This window comes from Falco punctatus (assembly GCF_963210335.1).
Source record: "Falco punctatus genome assembly, chromosome: 15".
NCBI classification, from domain to species: domain Eukaryota; kingdom Metazoa; phylum Chordata; class Aves; order Falconiformes; family Falconidae; genus Falco; species Falco punctatus.
In genome coordinates, this window is record NC_137595.1 from 22496471 (window position 1) to 22503067 (window position 6597).

The window sequence follows — 6597 nt, forward strand, 5'->3', positions numbered from 1 at the left end:
CCTTTCAGCTGCAGGTCACCATGGGATGGGAATGGACCATCCCTGTGGTGCTCCCTGCATCCCATGGCCACAACCAGCCCCCCTTGCACCCTGTCGCTGCTGCGGGCCTTAAGGGGGTCCATCATAACGAGGGGTGCCTGGGACCCCCCTAACTTCCAGCAGGGCAAGTGACCCTCACTGCAGGGAGCGGTGTCTGGCTGAGTGACAGCAGGGACCTTTCCTATTGAAACCTGCGACTGCAGTGCCATTTGCTGCATGGCCTCCGTGCTACTGAAATGTAAAATAAATGTATTTTTTTTCTTTTCTTTCCAGCCTCGGCTGGCAGAGGAATTGTCAAGGTTGTATTTATATTTATTAGATTCATCTTCATGGCTCCCAGGGAGTGCTGCGCTGACACCCAGAACAAATCACAGTGCCAGGGAAGGACAGGGAGAGTTACTGGAGAGTTATTGAGGAGAGCAGGCGTGCAGTGAGCAGCGGCGAGCAGGCACGGTGAGCACGCTGCGTGCCTCAGGCAAGCCTCCTGCCCCCCACATCACGGCAAGGCAGAGGAGCCTCCGTGCTCGACCATCGGCTTAGCCCAGGACTGCTGGCAATGGAAACCGAAAGGCAGTTTCCCACTTTTTTTAGTTTTCTCCATGGCATGAACTGCCGTGCTGGGAAATCTCACCCGCAGCAGAAATCTGGAGGCTGCAAGAAAAGTGGCTGAAGAAGTCTTGAGGTCCAGGTAAGGCAGCGGCTTTGAGAGTCCTGAAGCAAGAGGGGAGCATCTCTCCTAAGAGGCACTGGTTCCTCTTCCCAGAGGGGCTCCTGGCCATGGCCCAAGTCCCTGAGCTTTGTGGGACTGCTAGTCGCGGATGGATAGATGACAAAATCACTTCTGAAAATGGTGATGAGCAACATGCATCGTTTAGTGCTGCTGTGGGCAGAGGAGGGACATAATATCTGAATCCAGTGACTTGCTTCTGAGTCTGAAGCTCCTGCCATCCACATCTGCCAAGGGAATAAGGGGTCTAAATCTCTTGTGTCTGCTTCTAGGTGTTTGTTCTGATTTGGAAAATAGGCCCCTGGACCTCTTCAGTTGTGTCTTGAGCATCCAAATGAATTCCTGCAGGGAGGCAGTGGTACAGGGCTGTGCACCCACCCTGCCATCCTTCTGGAGCACCTACACCCCCATCTCGCAGCTAGATCACCTTGTGCAAAGGAGGATTTTGCAGGAGCCTTGTAACAGACTGCGGTTCCCCTACGAGAACGCAGCGATGTATGTAAGGCATGTAGCGAATTAGTGTTTAAATGTCACAGAGCTTTGGCATAAGGAGGACACTTAGCACAAGCTCATCAGAAGATCCTTTGCTATTTATAGAGGTGGCAACGGTCTTCTACAAAGGGAGCAAGACCCTTTCTCTACCAGTGGGAAAGTGGCAGAAGGACTCGTAGTTGCGCTTGCCAACAGTTCAGCCCCAGATCTTGGACTAATCCCCAGGATTTTTGGTCTTCAGGGCCTTGTGCTGTCCCTAACGCTCATCTCCTTGACCTTGCTGGAGGAGGCACCATGGGTTTGTCACACCGCTGCCTGCAGTCATCTGTATGCCAGGGACCTGTGCTCAAAGGATCGCATCCCTGGGTCCCTGTTTGACCAGGGGAAGGGGAATGACAGTAGAGCCAATGCACTTTGCAGAAGCCTTCTGGGAGCCAAGAGCAGATGTACCAGCCAGGAGGCATTGTCCCATCAACTCCCAAAGTGCCAGTTCTTCTCCAAAATCCCAGAAAAGTTCAGCTTTCAGTGAACTATGCAAAATGCAAGGAGAAAAGACAATATTCTCACTTTCTCCTTTCCTTGGGCTCCAGGTCCATCACAAGCCTTGCTGTAACGGACCACGGATCACAGATGAGTTTACCTCTGGGGGCTTCCCTGAGGAGCTGGATGGGAAGGGTGGGCTGGAGACCCTCAGCATGCACTGAAGCAGCAAGTGCTCCAGGTCAAGGGGTGGCTACAGCGCCAGGAACGGGTGAGGGGATTTGAGAAAGGCTTGGGAATGATGTAGGCACCTCCCCGTGACTGGGACAGTGCTGGGAGGCCTGCAGGGGGGCCGGTGGCAGCTTTGAGGTGCTGCAATCTCCCGCACAAGGGTGCCTGCAGCAGCTCTTTCCCCTGGAGGGGTTCACATCCAAGAGGAGACACTTGAGGTTTCAGCTTGAAATGCTGAAAGATCAAAGCCTGCCTGCGAGCCTTCATCCCAGCAGGCAGGGGGAAGAGGGGTGGGCAGACAAAGCAGCAGCAGATGCTGTCACCTTTACATCCTGGGCGAAAGGCCGTTGGCAGTAAAATGCCAGCTCCGCCAGGCTGCTTTGCATCCAAATCAGCTGCTCACTCCTGCTGCTCTTCAGAGGTGTTGGGAGCCTGTGCTGGCCTTGATCTGCTCCTGCTATTTGTTTCAATTGATTTATTTTTAGATTTGTGGAGAGGAAGAAAGCAACAAATAAATAACTTTCCATCCCCACCCCCAACATCTCAGATCCTGGCGAGCTCCTTGCAGACTGCTTGCAGGGTGATGGAAATCATCTTCACCCTTCCTCCACCCTCTGCTTCTCCCCAGCAGCACCCAGCAAGCCATCCATCACTTGCTGTGCTCAGCCTTGAGAACAGAAGGTCTGTGGGGTCAGCAGCCACCCCCTTTTCTGCCTTGTCCTGCTAAACTCAGACACCTTTGGGTTTGGAGACCTGTTTCACGGAGCTGTGCTGTTCTGCAGATGGTGCTTCAGAAAGCACTAGCCTGGAGGACCTCTTGGTTGAGATGGAGAGGGCAAGGTGGGCAAGGCATCCATATATTCCTCCTGGCTGCCCCCATCCTGCCCTGTCCTCCCCTTTCCAACAGCTCCAAGAGCTGCCTGGCAGCACTGCAGCAGGTTGGAGGGATGGGCAGTGGCTTGTGGTGGTCCCAGGAAGATCTGTGCTTCATGTGATCACGCTGCAAGGAGAAGCATTTGCATGAGATGACCGGAACGATGCAACCAGGCCTTGCTGGCAAGAGTTATTTTGACCGTAACCCTGTGAAGGACATGCTGCATCATGGCTGGCACCATGTGGTATCTCCTCTGATGCTGGCCAGCAGTCCTGTCCCCGCCTGCAGCGTGTTACGGGTGTTCTGGTCCTTCCAACAGCTCCAGCAGGGAGGGAAGGCAGAGCTGAGGCACTGGGACTGTGTGGTTCCTCTTTGGGGTGCTGCTGTTGCAAATGAAAGGCTGGGATTTCCAGGTCACTCTGCCTGTTCTCCACATCTGCTGGTACCTGCTCCCACCTGGCCGTGGCTGTGCGGGGCCAAGGAGTGTGGCTGACCTCCCTCTCTAAGCTGCTGGTGTCAGCAGGCAGAAGCCACCACGAGGAGATGAAGCTAGGGTTGCTTCCACAGCCTGCCTTGCGATGCTGCCGGCTGCAGGGACGTGCCAGAGCTCTCCCGAGGCAGCTGAGCAGTGACGTTACTTCTCGGGTGTGTGTTCCTGTGCTGCAGCATCTGCTCCCATTCATGCACATCACAGTCAACGTGCTGCCCTGGTGCAGCCTGGCATCTTCCCTTGCAGACCTGCTACGAGAGTCTGGGAGGGGTTAATGTATGGGAAACCTGAAGAGGTGGTCTCCTTCCTCAGCTAACTGGAGCAGGACAAAGGTGCAGGTGCTGTTTTTAGAGGAGCCTTACCCTGGGCTGACTCACAGGTTGTCTTGTGAATTCTCCCCACATGATGCATCTAAGACCTATCGCACTGGTGGGCAGGACCACGTGTTTCTCTTCCCATGTGCCCGGGAAGGGAGCATTACTTCTCTGGGTCGAATGGGACTGCGGTCCTGGGAATACATTTTGCTTCTTCATCCCAATATTTCAACTGCACCAGCTCCAGCTCCCTTCTCCCCATGAACTGCTGACACCGGGGTGTATCACATCTGCCGTGAGAGGCTGCTGGCATCACACGGGGACTCAGACAGCTCCCTGCAGAGCAGTTGTGTCCCCACAGTAGTTAGAAACCTTTGCTCTCTTTAAGTTGAACCACAGCCACTGTCACTTGCCTGGTATTTATTGAGACATAACTTGCAGACTGCATATAAAAAAAAAAAAAAAAGAAAGAGGGGGGTGGCAGGGGGGAGTCTGTCTCTGTTTGCTGGCCTGTAGGAAATAAAGGGCAGAGTCCCCTGCACCAGCTTGCAGGTAGCTTGCTCTTATCTGCACTGCAACGCGCTGTTGCATTGCTCTCTGCACTCACTCAGAAAACGCCAAGGCAGGACAGCATTTGCAGAGCTCAGCCAGCCTATCCGGCAGGGTTACTCAGCAAGAACAGCCCTGAAAGCAAGAAAGAGCCCAGGACGATTGCCGTTAAACAGGGACAAATTAAATGCCCCAGGAGCAGATACCATTCAGCCTCATTGAATAAACACGCCTGAGAAGATTTCTATATAAAGCAGAGCTGGGCGGTGCAGTCTCAATTGGCTCTTGGTCCGGAGCAGAGCCGCAAGGTGCTGCTCATGCATTTTAGGATGCTACTAGTGTAATAAATAATAAACGATTTGGTACGAGCAGTCATTAGGGCTTGTCCTCAGTGGGGGCGGTCAGCTGCGCTGGCAGCGTGCCTGAGGCTGGAGGTGGAGGGGTCAGTCGGGGTACCCACGGGGCCACTCTGCCTAATCCCCGCGGCCGGACAGCGTGTCTGGGATGCAGCACGGAGCCAGACCTGCTGCTCGGGGACCCTGGCAGCAGCGAGGGGCAGGCAGGACCCAGCTGGGTGAGGGTCCCCTGAGTCGAGCCGGTGGGAGCAGTGGCACCCAGCCACTGCCTTCCCGGGTGGCCAGGCGGCTGCTTTCTTGTGCAAAAAGGAGAGTCGCTTGGAAGAAGGGATGTGAGGTTCATAAATCAGGGACTGCGGCTCGCACAAGTGGCATTTATGGCTCCCCCAGCCCGGTGCGCTGCTGGGGAATGATGCAGAGCCCTTGCCCGGCTTGGCTTTGGTCCCGGAGCATTTCGGCACCTCCTGTCCCCTACCTGCTGCTGCTATTCATCCAAAACCTCAACTTCTCGACTGGGAAATGCCACATTGCACTGCGCCTTCACCTTCTGCCTGGCACAGGGAGTCGTGCCCAGCACCCTTACCCCGCTCACCTGCACCTCCACTTCTGGCAGTGCTGGTGGAGACAGCTTCTGCTGATGAACCTGTACATGACTGCTTTAAACTGAAGCAGAAGAAGCTCTTGAATTTCCAAATCTATAAGCACTTGACAGATCCCTATCGCCCCAGGAGGGCAGAGCTCTAATCACAACACGCCACCTGACAGGTATTTTTTCAGATTTAATAACTTCAAGGAATACCAGTTAACCCCAGGGCACACCTGCGGTGGTCCGTATCTTTCCTAGATCTCTGACAGCACTGGACACATTGCCAGCCTTTCCCTTAGCCAATATTTCTCTAACTTAACGTGATATCACCTATGTGCTGATAAAATAACAGTGTTCTTCCCATGATGCAGACAGAGCTGGGTGAGGGAGGGTGTCAGCTCCTTTGGGAGTGTCTGGCCACAAAAGAGAAATTTAGGACAAGAGGTCTGGACAAACTCCATGTATCTCTGCAGATGTCCTGGAGACTGAAATATTCAAGCACCCTCAGGCTTAAGGGACCCTCTTTTCCCCATTTGGTGCAGTTTTGCTGAGCTGGGAAGGGTGGGCATGTTCTCTGAGGACCAAGAGCATCCATGTAGCATGTCCTGAAATGAGACAGTTTTCTGTGACCTGAATTGTCTAATTGAGGCAGGAGAAAAGGCTCTTCCCTGTTCTGGTCCCTTGTCATCATCCAAGTATATACAATACTTATCCTTTCACCTGCCCTGCACTTCTTTTTACAAAGAAATGCTGTGAAAGGAGCTTTTTGCACAGACCCATCCAGGCTGGAAATTGTAAATTCAATTAAACACTAAACTGTTTTTTGCAGCAGTGTCTGCTGCATGGTACCTCATCCATCCGTGCTGCAGGAACAGCAGGGCAGCCGTCCTGTGAATAATTGAGCTCTATGGAAAGCAACCAAGACAGGGAAAGGTTTTGATTTCCACTGTGCTGACACCCTGCTGGAAAGGCCTCCTCGGAAAGCTGCCGGGGCTCCTGCTGCAATTAACCCTGCCCAGGGCACCTGCAGGTGGGAGCTCCCCCGGGAGCCCGAGAGTGTGGAGGCTGAGTCTGCTGGGGAAAGCAGCAGCAGCATCATTAAGGTGGCTTTTCTCGAGGTCTCTGTGCGCAGGGGAGGTGGGTCAGCATGCACCAGGGTGCTAACGAGGATGCTGGGGACCCTGCAATGAGCGGTCACCGCAGATGGGGAGGCAGGATGGGGCTGTAAGAGGGAGCAAGGAGGGCAAAGTGCTTCCAGGCACAAATACCTGCATTTCTGAGAAGGAAGATTTGGGTCAAATTTGGTGATCTGTTTTCAGTTAAACAAGCAGAAAGGGATTGCTGCCCGTGGGGAGCAACCCAGCACCCCACAGCACCCATGGGTGAGACTGTGGAAGGGGGATGTGTGCCGCTGGTGGAACTTCACCATTCCTGCTTGCACCTCCCCAACTCTGCGCTG